Here is a 19466-nt window from a genome sequence, read left to right as displayed (position 1 = left end):
ACTTCTCGGGGAGGGTCCTGTTGTGCTGAATTTCTGGTGTTAGCACCGGGGGAGCTGCTCTGCCCCCTGCCTGGTGCAGGTTTCAGTGGGGGTTGTTTACCCCATGAGGCCCCAGGAGGAACAACCCCAGTGGAGGCGGCCAGCTCTGGAGCCCTGGATTCAGCTCCTGCTGTAGCTACAGAGCTCTAGGTCTGCAGGGCCTGGATGCTCCAGGGGCGGGGCCGCTGATCTGCTCAGCTCTGGGCAGGAGCGTCCTTGCTGTCCTGGTCCCTGTGGCCTCTGCCTGTCCAAGGGGGAGGCCGGATCCTGAACTGTGTCCTCGGTGCCCAGTGCTCCAGGGCCTGCGTTGTTGGATTCGTGCTCCCAGCCGCTCAGCCACCTCTCCGCGCAGCTGCCGCCCCAGCCCCTCTGAGCTGCTCCCGGGACACACAGCCCCCTCTCCGCTAACCGCCACCAGAGCCCCTCCGAGCTGCTCTGGGGCCCGCACAGCCCCCTCTCTCTGTGGAGCCACGCCCCGAGCCCCCCCGAGCTGCTCCCGGGTCAATGAGTTTGCTCGCGCTGCAGCCCTTTAGGGAGCTCTGCGCACTCTCCCCGGGGCGCAGGTGCTCTGTTAGTGTCCCAGGGAGCCTGAAGGCATCCCCGCCCTCCTGGGGTCCTGCTCCAACTCCCTGCGAGCGCCTTTCTGCCTGGGAAGATTTGGTGAGGCTCCTGCTTCTCTGAGAAGGAGCTTTCCTCTCCTGGGGGCACTCACCCCAACCTTAGCCCGGCTCCTCGCGCGGCCCCTACTTCTTGGATGCCTTTTGTTTCTTTACTTCTTTTTTCACATCTTCCTACCTTGATAGAAGTGCGAACTCTTCTCACTGTAGCATTCCAGCTGTTCTCTCTTTAAATCTCAGGCCGAATTCGTAAATTTTCAGGATGATTTGAAGGTTATCCAAGTAATTTGGTGGGGACAGGTGATTTAGGGACCCTACTCTTCCGCCATCTTGCCCCCCTTCCCTGCAAATACCTGTTTTAAAAGCACATTATACCTTTATGCCATATCTGGATATCTGGTAGGGAAACATTTTCTCCTTCAAAAGTGTTTTGTGTATTCTTGGACATCACTCTTCCAGATAATTTTTATAATCAATCTTTATGGTAAATCTTGTTATTATTTGGATTGATATAGCACTGCACTTTAGATATTAATTAGAAAATATAACCTTCTCTATGTAATTCAGTTTTCCCATTCAGAATCATGGCGTGATGTTATTTTTTCAAGTATTTTTTTAAGTATGCTTTGAAAATTTTCTTTACATTTTGTCATTCAGCCTCAGTCTTGTATATCCATTGATAATCTAAATTCGCTGACAGGGGCACGAAGATTTATAGACATTTTCATATAGATCTTCTTATCATCTACAGTGTTTTTCACAGTGTTAGATACATGATTGAGGGATGCCTGGGTGGCTCAGCAGTTGAGCGTTTGCCTTTGGCTTAGGGCCTGATCCTGAATTCCTGGGATTGAGTCCCACAGAGGGCTCCTTGCAGGGAGCCTGCTTCTCCTCCCTCTGCCTGTGTCTCTGCTTCTCTTTCTGTGTCTAGAATGAATAAATAAATAATGTCTTAAAAAAAGATACATGATTGAAGTTAAGTAAATATTGTAGTCTTGATTTGAATACATAATGTGACAGTTGATATCAACGTGGTTTTGATATTATTGCAGCCACAAATTGCTAATACTATATATAATAATATGTATTTGATGATCAAAATGAGATGATTATGAATATCAAGTCAAAAGAAAATCAATGATGTGATGCTTAATATTAGATCAGAAAGTCAATTCTGTGTGGTAAAAAATTGTTTATCCCTAATGTAGGAAAATGTAAGTTAGGCACTTTCTTGTTATTTTCATTCTTGTGCAATTTTATGAATTATGTGCTTATTCCCTTCGAAAAACAGGTTTGATAAGTAATAACAAATGAAAATGACTCAAAGATGAACAAGAATTATACCTATTGAAACCAAAGGTGAGTAGCTCATTCAAATGCAGCTTATCTTCTGTGCTGATTGATCACTGTAGATATTAGTCATCAGATATCAACACACAGTTCATAGCAACAAAACCAAGCCTTGTTATTATTGCTTTTGTTGTCTGAGAGTAGTTGATTCAAATAGAATTTTCCAAAATTTGAAAAAAAATGATTTAGTGTTACTAGTTTCCAAACAATATCTCATATACTCATTTTCCCTGTTATTTCCCTGTAAATATGGATAAACACCCCAAAAATTATTCAACAGACAATGTCAGAAAGACTCTGAAACCTGGAAAAATGAAGGCATAATAGCTTCCTCCAGGATGGTCTTACATACCAGTAGAAGCTGAAGCTTTAAAGATTCTTTTCCCTCCACTCAGTGGCATAAAGAGATCCAGACCCATTGGCTTCTCCCTTGTGCTCTGTAGGTGGTCATCCATGAAAATTAGGAAGCCAGAGAAGTCTGTTCTTTTCCCATAGACAGCATAAGCAGGTATCATGTGGAAGTACTAGCAGCACCAGATGGATGAAGGAAGCCAGAATAAAATTACAAAGTCTCAGGGGATAGACTATCATAGGAAATAAAGTACAAAAAAATTAGGTCAGAGTATTTATATGCTAAGCCTAATCAAGGTAACTTTATACTAAAATAGATTTTTATAAGATCAAGTGCCTTCTAGTAAAATTACAAAATACTCAACATACAATGGAAACTCACTTAACATACTAAGAATTAACAAAACTTGCTTGAGAGGAAAAAAACTGACACAAATTGCAGAGGTCAATCAGATATTGCAATCTACTGACAAAGCATTTTTATGACAGTTGTGTTAAAATCCTTAACAATTAAAAAATTCTCTTAAAATAATGAAGTGCAATGTATCAGCAATGAAATAAAAGATATTATAAAAATAGTGAAAGGGATCATAAGGGAAAAGAGAGAAAATGAGTGAGAAAAAACAAAGAGGATGACAAAACATGAGAGACTCCTAACTCTGGGAAATGAACAAGAGGTAGTGGAAGGGGAGGTGGGTGGAGGGAAGGGGTGACTGGGTGATGGGTACTGAGGGGGGCACTTGACAGGATGAGCCCTGGGTGTTATACTACATGTTGGCAAATCGAACTCCAATAAAAAGTATACATAAAAAACCCCTAAAGTTGTTTTAAAAAGGGAAATTATAAAACTAAAAGACACAATGAGAAAAAGAATACATTATAAGAGAATTGAGTAAGATTTCCAAGATGGGATTAATAGTAGACAGTATATGACAAAGAATAGAATTAGTGAACTAATATATATATATATATATATATATATATATATATATATATGAGAATAAAAGAAAATGAACAGTGAGATCTCAGATGATAATAATAGATTTGGCATTTTATTTTCAGAGTCTTAGAACAACAGGCAAAAGAGTATGGGACTGAAAGCCTGTTTTAAAGAATAATGTGGGTTGGGCAGTGGAAGATACAGGTTTCCAATTATGGAATAAATAAGTCATGGAATCAAATGTCAATGACATTGTAATGGTGTTGTATAATGATAGATGGTGGCTACACTTGTGGTGAGCATAGCATAATGTATAGAGATGTTGAATTACTATGCTGTACACCTGAAACCAATGTAACATTGTGTGTCCATTATATACAAATTAATACACAAAATAACGACTGAAAACTTGCCAATTTTGGTAATAGACATAAACCCACATATTTGAGAAGTCAGTAAATCCCAAATACTATAAACCATAAGAAATCCATTCCCCAACACATCATAAGTAAGTTCTGCAAAATAACCAAATAGAAAAACTATTAAAAACAATCCAAGAGAAATGATGCATTATCTATAAAGGAACAATAATGCAAATCATATTGGATTTCTTATATGAAACTGAGGTCAGAAAGAACCATATTTCTTCAAGTATTTAAAGAGAAATAACTATCAGTTTATAATCCTATATTCACCAAAACTATCTTCAGGAATGGAGGAAAACTAAAGACATTCTTTGAAGAAGGACAATCAAGAGAAATTGTTGCTGGCAGACCTGTATTTAAATAATAACTAAAGGAAAATCTCCAATTAGAAATAAAGTGACAAAAGGGAAGTTTAAAAATTTTAAATAAAGCTGGGATCTTTAGAAAAGAAATAAGAGCAAGAAAATAGATAAAAATAGAGGTAAACATAATAGGTTATCTTTCTTTCAATTAGTTTCTTTAATCAAATTTTATCATTAAAACAATAATTTAACATTGTTTAGTGTGGTGCTTCATGTACCTAAAATAAGTGCATAAGAAAATTATGTTTAAAGTGGGAGGATTTCTGCACCACAGTTGAATTGGTAGTACTTCAACACCTGTAGGTTCTGATAAGTTTTATATGTATTATATCTGTTCACACCCAAAGTAACCATGGAATAAACACAAAACAATGATCTAAACATATAAATAACTCCTAATGGAATTCTAAAAGAATATACAAGTAACACAGAAAGGAATGAGATAAGAATGACAGACACAAAAGCTACATATTATAAATACTTTAAATGTAAATGGGATATAAATACAACAATTAAAAGACCTAAATTATCAGAGTGGATAAATATATACACACACACAAATGCACACACTAATTCTGTGCTATCTACAAGAAAAGCACTTAAAACTTAATAGAGTGGTAAGTTGAAAGTGCAAAATTGGTGAAATACATATCATGCAAACATTATTTTTAAAAAAGAGAGGTGGGGAATCCCTGGGTGGCTCAGCGGTTTAGCACCTGCCTTCGGCCCAGAGCATGATCCTGGGGTCCCGGGAATGCGTCCCACGTCAGGCTCCCTGCATGGAGCCTGCTTCTCCCTCTGCCTGTATTTCTGCCTCTCTCTCTCTCTCTCTGTGTGTGTGTGTCTTTTGTGAATAAATAAATAAATAAATAAATAAATAAATAAATAAATAAAACAAATATTAAAAAATAAATAAAAAAATAAAAAATAATAAAAATAAAAAAGAAAGGACGTATTAAGTCAAAATAACGATAAGAGTAATAGGAGCTTATGTAAAGTAGGATCAATCCACCAAGAAGATATTACATTCCAAAATGTACATGTGCCAATAACAGAGCTCCAATATACATAAAGGAAATGTTGATTAAATTAAAATTGAAATTACAAATTCACAATTATTCTATGAAATAGAATCTATGAAATCTGTGAAAGGGTTTTTGGATGGTATTAACCTTTATCAGTGGAGTTTGAGTATATTAAGGCAGACTTCCTTCCATAATGTGGGTGGACTTCATGTAATCAATTGAAATCTTAAATAAAACCAAAAGCTACCCTCCCCTAATCCAAAACAATGTGGTACATATGTGGACTTATGAGAAATAGACACATAAACCAACACCACAGAATAGAAAATCTACAAATAGTTATGCAACTATATCCAGTTAATTTTAACAAACAAGCAAAAACTGGAAGGAGCCTCAATGTCCTTCAACAAATGAATGGATAAAGGAGGTATTTTATATATATATATATATATATATATATATATATATACACACACACACATATATATGCACTTATTTCTTTTCTAAATGGATAAAGGAGGTATAATATATATAATATATATAATATATACATATATAATATATATGTATTTATATATATAAGATATATAATGGAATATTACTCAGCCATTAGAAAGGACGAATCCCCAACATTTGCTTTGATGTGGATGTAACTGGAGGGTATTATGCTGAGTGAAGAAAGTCAATCAAGAAGGACAATAATCATATGGTTTCACTCATATGAGGAATATGAGAAATAGTAAAATGGATCATAAGGGAAAGGAGGGAAAATGAGCGGGAAAAATTAGAGAGGGTGACAAAACATGAGAGACTCCTAACTCTGGGAAATGAACAAAGGGTAATGGAAGGGGAGGTGGCCAGGGTGATGGGGTAACTGGGTGATGAGCACTGAGGAGTGCACTAAATGGGATGAGCATTGGATATTATACTATATGTTGGCAAATCAAAGTATAAATAAATAAATAAATAAATAAATAAATAAATAAATCTAGATAAATTTTTCTAAAATGAAAACAAATGATCCAGTTGAAGAGGGATGCATTTTTCACTAAATTCTTCTAGAGAAACTGAACATTCAAAAATGAGAGAAAGCATGAACAACTATTTCAAACTAAACCTCCCATCTTATGCAAAATTTAACTCAAAATGGATCATGGACTTAAATGTAAAACAAAACATTTTAAACATTTAGAAAACATTTAGAAAAACATTTAGAAACATTTAGAAAACTTAAAACATTTAGAAAAAAAAAGAAAATCTTCAGGGCCTAGGACTAGGCAAAGATTTCTTTCAGATTTCACACCAAAAGCATGCCCAATAAAATGATAACTTGATATTTTAAACCTCATTAATATTAATTTTGTTTTCCTCTATGAAAGACTCTGTGAAAAAGCTGATTAGATAAATTACAGTTTGGGAGAAAACATTTACAAACTACTGTATTTGATTCCTATTCCTAGTATAAGAAATTACCACAAATTTATTAAATTTAACAACAAAAAATATTATAGTTCTGCAGTCAAAAGTCCAAAACAATTCTCACTAAGCTAAAATTAAGATGTTGGCAGGACTGCTTTCCATTTGTAGGCTGTAGGGAATGGCCTATTGCCTTATCCTTTCTAGCTTCCTAGAATTTACCTGATTTATTGGCTTTTGATCCTTTGCATCTTCAAACCAACAATGTTACTGCTCTGATATCTGCTTCCATATTGTTGTCTCATTTTTTGCTTCTGTCACTCCTGCCTATCTCTTATTTTGAAGGCCCTTATATTAGGCCAATCCAGATAATCTAAAATAATCTCTCCTTATCAAAGCAAAATGATTACCAACTATAAATCTATATGAAAATATATTTATCTCTGCTGTGTGATATAACATATTTTCAGTTCTGGGGATTAATATGTGGACACCTTTGGAGAGGGGGTTGTTATGCCTATCATAATCCTATATAAGTGACGTCTGTTGGGCTGTCAATAGAACCTGTAACTCCTGATCTTAGAGTCATGGGTTAAAGCTCCACATCCCACGTAGAAATTAATTAACAACAAAAAAAGGCTATACATAGTTTTGGTATACATAGTTTTGAACAACCAATATGGCAGTGGAGTAGAAGGACCCTAGGCTCTTCCTCTTCCAGGAACACAACTAGTTGTCTATCAAATTATCATAAATACTGCCACAATCAACCTGAAGTTTGACAGAACAAACTCCACAACTAAAGGGAGAGAAGAGGGCACATCAAAGAAGGTAGTAAGTGCAGAGACTTGGCTTAGGGAAGAAATAGAATTCCCTTACTGTGGAAGGGAGTGAACTATGGCTGTGGAGAAGGACAAGAGAGAGTAGAATACACAGGGAAATGCACAACGAGAACTTTTCCCTAAATCCTTTGGCATGGGAAATGAGAGGAGTTGATTTTCTTAAGCCCTTGCAATCAGCAGGGCTTAAAACCTGGAGTTTTAAAGGTCAAGGGATATGGCTGGGATAGACCTCTGAGAGCAATGCCTGCTCTTGGAGAGAAGACAGGCAAAGATACTGGGCAAGGACAGCATGGAAATAGTGATTTAAAGAATGTCTGGTGTACACATTGGGAAGAGTAGTCACTCTTCTTGGAGCAGGTCCTTGAAAGGCAGCATTCATTAACATGAATCTCCAGGAATAAAGAATCTGTCTGGTTCCATTTCCCTTCCACACCCCTCAGCATAAGAACAGAGCCACCTACCGAAAGCAGTGCTCTGCCCACACTGACTGCCTACCTTGCTCATGCCAAGACCCACAACCCTGCACTCTAATGGGACTGCCCTTCTCAGTCCTCCAGAAGACCAGCACAAAACACTGTCTACACCAAGTCTTCTAAATACAGTTCTACAAAACATCAGTTCTAGTACAAGTACGGTCAAGTTTCATTTAACAAGAAGACCACAGCACACTTAATCAAAAATCATCATATTCTGACCAAATATTGCCCACTGCAGGCAAGGAGAGCCTCTGCAGATGATTGTTCTGAAGGATAGAGCTGCAAATTATAGCAGTGGAATGCTGCAGCATACACCAGACAATCTCTGAAGCACCACGCTCTGGACACTGTATGACTTCTTATTCATAAAGCCATTAATTTCAGGAGCAGAAATATAAATGGCTTTTATTATACACAGGAAAAAGGCAGAGGTTAACACAAAAGATCAAGACTGAAGAATTCATCCCAAATGAAAGAACAAGATGAGGCCACAATCAGAAATCTAAGCAAAAGAGATATAAGTAAAATGCCTGATAGAGAATTTGAAGCAACAACCACAAGGGCACTCACTGAGCTAGAGAAAATAATGGAAAACATCAGGGTGACCCTTGCTACAGAGGAAAAAATAATTTTAAAAAACTAGCCAGAAATGAAGAATAAAATAAATAAGATTAGAAGCAGGCTTAATGCAATGAACGGGAGGATAGAAGAAACAGATGAATAAATTTGTTTTTTTTTCTGTATTTTTTTATTGGAGTTCGATTTACCAACATATAGCATAACATCCAGTGATCATCCCATCAAGTGCCCCCCTCAGTGCCAGAGGAACAAATCTGTGACCTGGAAGACAAAATAGTGGAAAATGATGAATCCAAACAAAAGAAAGAGAGAAGAATTATGGAACAGCAAAATAGACTTAGGGAACTCAGTGAGTCCATCAAAGGTAATAACATTCCTTTATATAGAAGAAGAAAGAAGAAGGAGGAGGAGGAGGAGGACGAGGACGAGGAGGAGGAAGGAGAAATGGGGCAGAAAGTTTATTTGAGGAAATAACAGTTGAATTTCCCTAAGCTCAGGAAGGAAACAGACATCCAGAAGATCCAGGAGGCACAAAGGACTTCCATCGAAATCAAAAAAGCATGCCAACACCAAGACATAGTGTAATTAAATTTGCAGAATATAGTGATAAGGAAAAAATCTTAAATGCAGCAAGATAAAATAAGTCCTAAACTTAAAAGGGAAGACCCTTAACACTAGCAGCAGATTTCTCAACAGAAGCTTGGCAAACCAGAGGGAAGTGGCAGAATATATTCAAAATGCAAGAAGGAAAATATCTGCAACCATGAATATCCAGCAAGGCAATCATTAAGAATAGGAGAGATAGTTTCCAAAAACTAAAGGAGTTTCTGACCAATAAACCAGCCCTGCAGCAAATATCAAAGGGGATTCTTTGAGTCAAAAGGAAAGACAAAAAATGACAAAGACAAGAAAGGATCAGAGGAAATCTCCAGGAAGGATGAAAAAAGCAAGTACTAAAATGGCAACAAATACATATATATCAATAATTACTCTGAATGTCCTTGGACTAAACATGCCAATCAAAAGAGAGGGTCAAAATGGATTAAAAATCAAGACACTTCTATATGCTGCTGAAAAGAGAGTTATTTTAGAACAAAATACACATGCAGATTGAAAGTGAGGGGATGGAGAAACATTTATAAGTCAAATAGATATCAAAAGAAAGATGCAGTAGCACTACTTATATCAGACAAGCTAGTTTAAAACAAAGACAGAAACAAGAGATAAAGAAGGGTACTATATCATAGGAAAGCATCAACCCAACAAGAAAATATAACAATTGTAAATATACATCTATTGTGGGATTTATATATTTGGGTAAATATATAAATTAATAACAAACATATAGGAACTAATTGATAAAAATACAACAGTAGTAGGGAATTTCAACACCACCTTTACATCAATAGGCAAAATCTCTAAACAGGAAATCAGTAAGAAAACAATGACTTTCAATGACACCCTGGACTAGATGGACTTAACTGTTATATTCAGAACTTTCCATTCTAAAACAGCAGCATACTCATTCTTTTCAACGCACATGGGACAGTGTCTGTAATAGATCACATATTAGGTCATAAATGAGGGTTCAACAAATATTAAAAATTTGACATCATACTGAGTGTCTTTTCTGACAACACTATGGAACTTGCAGTCCACCACAAGAAAAAAAAATCTGGAAAAGACCACAAATACATGGAGGTTAAACAACATACTACTAAACAATGAATGGCTCAATGGGGAAATAAAAGAAAAAAAAAGGAAACAAGCAAAAATGAAAACAACAGTTCAAAACCTCTGAGATACAGCAAAAGCAGTCCTAAGAAGGAATTATATAGCAATACAGGATTACTTCAAGAAGCAAGAAAAATTAAAAAATAAACAACCTATTCTTACACCTAGAGAAGCTAGAAAAAGAACAGCAAATGAAGCTAAGAACCAGAAAAATGAAGGAAATAAAGATTAGAGCAGAAATAAATAATAAAGAAATTCAAAAACAATATAACAGACCAATGAAACCAGAAGGAGGTTCTTTGGAAAAAACTAATGAAACTGATAAACTTCTAGCTCTTTTATTTAGTTAAAATAAAAGGACTAAAATAAATAAAATCACAAATAAGAGGGGAGAAATAGCAACAAACATTACATAAATATGAACAATTATAAGAGAATATTAGGAAAAACATATGCCAACAAATTGGATAAACTGTAAGAAATGGATAAAATCCTAGAAACATATAAACGACCTAAACTAAAACAAGAAGAAATAGAAAGCATGAAAAAACTGATAACCAGCAAAGAAATTGAATTGGTAATTAAAAAAAAAAAAGTCTTCCAACAAACAAAACACCAAGGTCAGATGGGTTCACAGGCAAATTCTACCAAACATGTAAAGAAGAGTTAAAACCTCTTCTTCTCAAACTATTCCCAAAAAGTAAAGGAAGGTAAACTTACAAATTCATTCTGTGAGGCCAGCATTACCCTGACACCAAAACCAGATAGACTCGCCAATAAAAAAGAGAACCACAGGCCATCTGATGAACTTGGATGTAAAAATTCTCAATAAAATACTACCAAACTGAATCCAGTAATACACTAAAAAACCATTCACCATGATCAAGTGGGATTTATTCCAGAGTTGCAATGTGGTTCCATGTTCAAAAATCAATCAATATGATACACCACATTAATAAAAGAAAGGGCAAGAGCATTTGATCATTTCAATAGATGGATAAAAAGCATTTGACAAAGTATAACATCCATTCATAATAAAAATCCTCAACAAAGTAGGTTTGGAGGGAACATACTTCAACAAAATAAAGGTCATATATGATAAACCCACAACTAATAGTATTCTCAATGGGGAAAAACAGAGATTCTCCACTATGGTCAGGAAAAAGATAAGGATATCCAGTCTCATCACTGTTATTTAACATAGTACTGGATGTCCCAGCCACAAAAACTAGACAACAAAAAGAAATAGAAGGCATCCAAATAGCCAAAGAAGTTAAACTTACACTATTTGCAGATGATATAATACTTTATATAGAAATCCCAAAGACTATCAAAAAATTGCTAGAGCTGGTACACAAATTCAGTATAGAGCTTCCTCAAGTAGTTAAAATTAGAACTGTCCTTCAATCCAACAATTACTAGGTATTTACATGAATGATACAAAAATAGTAATTTGAAGGGATACATGCACCTTGATATTTATAGCAGCATTACCAACAACAGTAAGTCCCAATTTCCATCAACTAATGAATGGATAAAGAAGAAGTGGTATATATATATATATATATATATATATATATATATATATATCTCAACTTATGTCACACATATGTACATAATGAAATACTACTCAGCCATTAAAAAGAATGAAATCTTACCACTTGCAACAAAAAATGCTACATTAAAGTGATATATGCACCCCAATGTTTATAGCAGCATTGTCTGCAATGGCCAAACTATGGAAAAGCCCAAGTGTCCCTGGAATGATGAAAGGATAAAGAAGAAGTGCCATCTCTATAGAGTGGAATATTACTCAGCCCTAAAAAGAAAATTTTAAGATTTGCAAAGATGTGTATTGAGCTAGAGAGTATTATGCCAAGAAACGTAAGTTAGTCAGAGAAAGACAAATACCGTATAATTTCACTCCTATGTGGAATTTAAGAAACAAAACAAGTGAGTATATGGAAAGAAGAGAGGGAGAGATGCAAACCAGGAACCAGACTCTTAACTATACAGAATGAATTGATGTTTACCAAAGGGGAGCTGGGTGATGCAATGGGTTAAATAGGTGGTGGGGATTAAGGACTGCACTTGTGGTGAGTACTGTGTGGTGTATAGAAGTCTTGAATCACTATATTGTACACCTAAAACTAAGATTACACTGTATGTTGACTCACTAGGATTTAAATTTTAAAAAGCTGTACCCATATCAGTCAGAAAACTTATATTCATAGTATAAAAAGAACTTTACAACTCAACGTTTAAAGTCAAACAGTTTAATTGGAAAATGCCCAAAAGATATTCATAAACAGATCACAATAGAGAATATAAACATGGGAAATAAACACTGTTAAAAGATGTTCAATAGCATTAACCATTGTGGAAATTCATATTGTTAACTACAACAAGATACTATGATACACTTATCACAGTGGCCAAAATTTAAACATCTCTATCTCTATCTATGTATCTATTGTCAAGTCCAAAATCTGTCCAGTATTTGGCAAAACTGAGTTATTCATAGTTTTCAGGTAAGAATGTGAAAAGCGGTTGATGGTTTCTTCTAATACTAAAAATGGATTTAATGCAAGTCTCATGCATTACAGAATTAGACATGTGTCTCACAGAAATTAAACTTATTTTCAAGCAAGATTTTGTGAATGATTATATATACCATCTTTATTTATAATAGCCCCAAACTTTAATCTATCCAAATGTACTTCAGTGGAAAAATGATTAAAGAAACCATGGTATTCTGTGGAATACTAACCTGAAGAAAAGGAGGGAAAAAACCTACTACGTACAAAAACGTATAAAAATCTCAAGGAAAATATTTTGAGTGGAAAAAAGTATTGAATGCAGATCTACTGCATGATTACATTTACTTAAAACTTGTAAAGTGATATAATCACAGATACAATAGACTAGTTGTCAGTGGGTAAGGATAGACAAAGGGTTGATAGATATGACTAAAAAAGAGTAGTACCAGAGAATCATGCGTTAAGTTACAGTTAAATACCTTGATTGTGGTGAAGATTACATAAAGGTACAAATGGACATTTTCCATCTTTGTGGTAACGTATACACAAAAAGACTTTCCTAATGAGTATTACACTGTGGGATTCATTTAGTTTTAATGATAAAGTGGGGTTTTAGGCAAAAACGAAAAATCCAAGCTGCAGAGGGCAGAGTAACATGTTGCTACTGTCTCGTGCCTTGTACTTTCCAATGTGCAAGTTATCTGAGGCAACTCTTGTGGGTAAAAAGTTAAACTTTGTACATTATATGTGATAAGATAAATGTGGGAGGGTATGACAATATGACAAAAAGAGAGTGTTTGCTGAAGAAAACATAATGTCTTATTTGTACTTAATGAAACGTGGCCTAATACAAAGTTTGGATGATGACTTCCTGATTATCTGAAAAATAGTTCTGTGATGACTGCAGGACTGAAGGAATATTCGTTGAATGTGCTGCCATAACCTAGATTATTCTCGGTAAAGAATAAAGTCATTTGTTTCTAATCTTTAAAGTTTATAATATATATTAATATAGCTGAATTATATGTAACAATAAAACCACTCTTTATTTAAAAAAATGGACAGATGGAATTATTGCATAGAGCTACACATGGATGCACACACATATACGCACACATATGCACAAATGAATAAATATATAACTAGTGGAATCTCAATAAGGCTGAAGATTGCTTAAATGTCAATTGCCTGGTTTTGATATTGTACTATATGTATACAAGATGTGGTTGCTGGGGGATTCTGGGTTAAATTTTTATAAAATTATTTTACAAATTTATTTGGATTTCCTGTCAATCTATAATTATTTCAGAATAGCAAGTTTTTTAATTAGCTGTAATCAAAATTATCATGTGGATTTTTCCAGCAAACAAAATTGTATGAGTATTCACATACTCTCTATAGAATTTATGTATGTATGCATGTATTTATTTATTTATTCATTCATTTATTCATTCATTCATTTATTCATTCCAGAGACAGAATGTGTGGGAGGAAGGGCAGAGAGAGAGGGAGAGAATCTGAAGCACATTTTCCGCTGAGTGCAGAACCTGATGCAGGGCTAGATTCCATGACCCTGAGATCATGACATGAGCCAAAATCAAGAGTCAGATGCCCAACCAACTGAGCCACCCTGGAGTGCCATTCTCAGAATTTACATAAAAAGCAATATAAGTGACCACTTTATTCTCACTAAAGCTTAAAGTTTTAGGGATCTTATGAATTGTTGCTTCCTGTCTACAGTTAGTGTGGCTTAAGCATTATTTAGAAACACTTGGCAAGGAAGAAGTCAAATTTTTACTATTTGCAGACAACATGATACTCTGTGTAGAAAACCTGAAAGATTCCACCAAAAGAAAAAAAAAACAATACTAGAACTAAAACTACTTCAGCAAAGTTGCAGGATATAAAATTAATGCGCAGAAATCTGTTTCATTTCTATATATCAATAATGAAGCTTCAGAAAAAGCAATGAAGGAATCATTCTCAAGTGCAATTGCAACAAAAACAGTAAGACACCTAGGAATAAACCCAAGTAAAGAGGTAAAAGATCTGTACTCTGAAAGCAATAGAACATTTATGAACATTTATGAAAAAAAAACATTGAAAAGGACACAAATAAATGGAAAATCATTCCATGCTCATGGATTGGAAGAACAAATATTGTTAAAATGTCTATGCTACTCAAAACAATTTACACATTTAATGTAAACCCTATCAAAGTACCACTGGCATTTTTCAGAGAGATAGAACGAATAATCCTGAAATCTGTATGGAACCATAAAAGACAGCAAGTAGCCAAAGCAATTCTGATAAAGAAAAACAAAGCTGGAGATACCACGATTCCAGATTTCAAGTTATATTACAAAGCTGTTGCCATCAAGTTAGTATGGCACTGGCACACAAACAGACACATATGTCAATAAAAAGAATAGAGAACTCAGAAATGGACACACAACTGTATGGTCAACTAACCTTCTACAAAGCAGGAAAAAATAGCCAATGAAAATAAGACAATCTCTTCAAAAACTTGTGCTAGGAAAACTGGATAGTAATATTCAGAAGAATGAAACTGGACCACTTCCTTACACCATACAGAAAAATAAAATTAAAAATGGATGAAAAACCTAAATGTGAGACTGGAAACCATCAAAATCTGGAGGAGAACAAAGGCAGTAACCTCATTAGCCTCAGCTGTAGCAACTTCTTACTACATAGGTCTTTGGAGACCACTGAAACAAATGCAAAAATTTACTACTGGGACTTCATCAAGATGAAAAGCCTCTACACAGCAAAGGAAGCAATCAAGAAAACTAAAAGTCTGTCTATGTAATGGAGGAAGATATTTGTTAATAACATAACTGATAGAGGGTTAGAATCCAAAGCCTATAAAGAACTTCTCAAACTCAACACCCAAAACAAATGACCCAGTTAAGAAATGGGTAGGTGACATGAATAAACATTTTTCCAAAGAAGACATCTAAATGGCTAATAGACACATGAAAAGATTTTCAACATCACTCATCATCAGGGAGCTACAAATCAAAACCATGATGAGATACCATGGCACACTTGTCAGAATGGTTAAAATTATCAACACAAGAAACAACAGGTGTTGGTGAAAGCTCTTACACTGTTGTTGGGAATACAAACTGGTGCAGCCACTCTGGAAAGGATTGGAGGTTCCTCAAAAAGTTAAAAATAGAAATTCCAGGGGATTCCTGGGTGGCTCAGCAGTCTAGCACCTGCCTTCAGCCCAGGGCATGATCCTGGAGTCTCGGGATCAAGTCCTGCATCGGGCTCTCTTCATGGATCCTGGTTCTCCCTCTGGCTGAGTCTCTACCTCTTTCTCTGTGTCTCTCATGAACAAATAAATAAAATATAAAAAAATAGAACTCTCCTTTGATCCATCAATTGCACTACTAGATATTTACCAAAAGGATACAAAAATAGTGATTTGAAAGGATACATGCCCCTAGATGTTTGTAGCAGCGTTATCAACAATAGCCAAATTATGGAGAGAGCCCAAATATCTATTGACTGATGAACGTATAAAGATGTAGAATATTACTCAGCCATCAAAAATGAAATCCTGTCATTTGCAAAATTGTTGATGGAGCTAGAGTGTATTATGCTATGTGAAATAAGTCGAGCAGAGAAGAAAAATACCGTACAATCTCACTCAGATGTGGAATTTAAGAAAGAAAACAAAAGAACATATGGGAAGGGGAAAATAAAAAAGAGAGGGAAAGAAACCATAAAAGACCCTAAGCTATGGAGAACAACCTGAGGGTTGATGGAGGGAGAGGGTGGGGGGATAGACTAGATGGGTGATGAATATTAAAGATAGCACTTTTGATGAGCACTGAGTATTGTATGTAAGTGATGAATCACTGAATTCTACTCCAGAAACTAATATTGCACTGTATTTTAACTAACAACATATAATTTTAAAAATTAATGACAAATAAATAATACTACTTTAGTAAGGTATGATTCATATGTAAAAAAGCTTCATTTATTCAATGTTTACATCTTCATGAGTCTGAAGATAAGCATATATCCATGAAATGAGCATCATCATCAAGACCATAGACATCACATCACCTTCCAAAGTGTCTTCTCACCTTCATTGTTACTTTTTTGCAGTAAGAACAGTTAACAAGATCTACACACTTAGAAAAAACTAAGTATACATTATGATATTTTTAGCTATAGGCACTATGGTGTATATTAGATCTCCAGTTTTTATTCTTCTTACACAAATGATATTTCTTACATTTTGATAATCGCCTCCCCAATTTCCACTCTTCCCAAGCCCTTGCAATCACCACTTTACTGTATGTTTATAAGCTTGACTATTTTAGATTCTACATATGAGCGAGATAATACAGTAATTGTTTTTTAGTGTGTGGCATATTTCACTTAGTATATAGTTCCCCAGGTAAATCGATGTTGACACATAAGGCAGGATTTTCTTCTTTTGTGAGACTCCAATGTGTGCATATACCACATTTTCTTCATCTATTCATCTGACAATAGACATTTAGATTGCTTCCATATCCTCATTGTTATGAATGATGCTGCAGTGCCAAGGAATACAGGAAGCTCTTTGAGATGCTGATTTCAATCCCTTAGGATATACAACCAGATGTAGGATTGCTGGGTCATATGGTAATTCTATTTTTAATTTTGTGAAGAATTTCCACAGTACATTCCATCATTCCAATTTATATTCCTTTTGACAGGGTACCAGATTCTTTCATATCGACATCCTCACTGATACTTAAAACAAAACAAACAAACAAACAAACAAATAAAACATAGCCATTCTAATAACAGTGAGGTGAGATGTCACAGTGATTTTACTTTGTATTTTTCTGATAATTAGTAATGTTGAATGCAGTTTCGTGCACCTGTTGGACATCTGCGTAGCTTCATTAGAAAATATATATTTAGGTCCTTGGCCTATATTTTTAATCGAGTTATGTGTTATATTTATTTACAATTGTAGGAGCTACTAATATATTTTAGATATTAACTCCTTATCAGATACATAGTTTGTAAATATTTTCTCTCATTACATAGATTGACTTTTCATTTCATTGATTGTTGGCTCAGATACATAGTTTGTAAATATTTTCTCTCATTACATAGATTGACTTTTCATTTCATTGATTGTTGGCTTTTCATTGATTGTCCAGAAGTTTTATAATTTGATGCCATCCTACATTTATTTTTTTTAAATTTTTATTTATTTATGATAGTCACACACAGAGAGAGAGAGAGAGGCAGAGACACAGGCAGAGGGAGAAGCAGGCTCCATGCACCGGGAGCCCGACGTGGGATTCGATCCCGGGTCTTCAGGATCGCACCCTGGGCCAAAGGCAGGCGCCAAACCGCTGCGCCACCCAGGGATCCCTACATTTATTTTTGTTATTGTTGCCTGTGCTTTTGATGCTTTATCCCAAAAATCATTGACAAGATCACTTCAAGAGCACTTTTCTCTGTTTTCTTCCAATAATTTAAAACTTTCTGATCTTATACTTATGTCTTTAATCCATTCTTGGTTGATTTTTGTGTGTTATGTAACAATGCATATAGTTGATCTTGTTTTAATTTTTTTTCCTTAATCCATTCAGCCTCTGCATGTCACTTGACTGGAGAGTTTTACCCATTTATATTTGAGTAATTATTGATAGGTAAGGACTTAATATTACCAATTTGTTGTTTTCTATCTTTTCATTTCTTTTGTTCTTTTCAGGGTCTTCCTTTGTGATTTGAAAATGTGTTAAAGTGATACCTTTGTCTTTATCTTCTTTGGATCTACATGTTATTCCTTTGTAATTCCTAAGAGGTTTACATAAAATTTTTGTACTTATAACAGTCTATTTGAAGATAACAACTTAAATTTGATCATATATAAAATTCTGTATTTCTTTCTCCACACTATGTATTTTATGTCACAGTATATGTGTCTTTGTATTGTGGCTCTATCAACAATTATTGAATCTATTTTTAGAAATACTGTTGTCTTTTAATTTATATACTTGAATCAAATGTGATGTATATACCACCATTACAGTATAAGAACATTTGAGATTTTACTAAATACAAATGTTTATCACAAAGTTTTATATTTTCACAAATTTTTATGTTGCTATTGCATTCTTTCATATCACCTTTGAATAATTACTTTTAGCATTTCTTATAAGACAGGTCTAATGGTGATAAAATCTCTCAGCTTCTATTTGCCTGGGAAATATAACTTTAAGGAAGAAAATTTACTATCATTTCTGAAGAACAACTTTACCCTATAAAGTATTCTTATAGAAAGTATTTATCTCAAAATTTTAAATATATCATCCCATTCTCTTCTGGCCTTCTAGGTTTCTTCTAAGAAATAACTACTAGTCTTATGGGGGGGTGTCCCATTATATGTGTGAAGTTACTTAAATCTTTATGATGTCAATATTCTCTCTATCCATGACAGTGGACAATTTGATTATAATGTATTTGTGTGAACTTCTTTAGTTTCTCCCATTTGGAGATTTTTGGACTTCATTAGTCTGTATGTTTATTTTCCTCCCCAGATTTTGTGTGTTTTCTGCCAGTGTTTCTTTGAATCAAATTTCTCAATATTTTTCTTTCTCTTTTCCTTCTGAGGCTTCCATAATATATATTGGTTTATGATGTTCCATAACTTCTATGGACTTTCTTTACTCTTTTTCATTTTTATTTTTTCTCTCTGACTGGTAAATTCAAGTAATCTG

Source organism: Canis lupus, chromosome X (genome assembly GCF_003254725.2).
Source record: "Canis lupus dingo isolate Sandy chromosome X, ASM325472v2, whole genome shotgun sequence".
NCBI classification, from domain to species: Eukaryota; Metazoa; Chordata; class Mammalia; order Carnivora; family Canidae; genus Canis; species Canis lupus.
The sequence above is the reverse complement of the archived record's forward strand: the minus strand, read 5'-3'. Positions refer to the sequence as shown.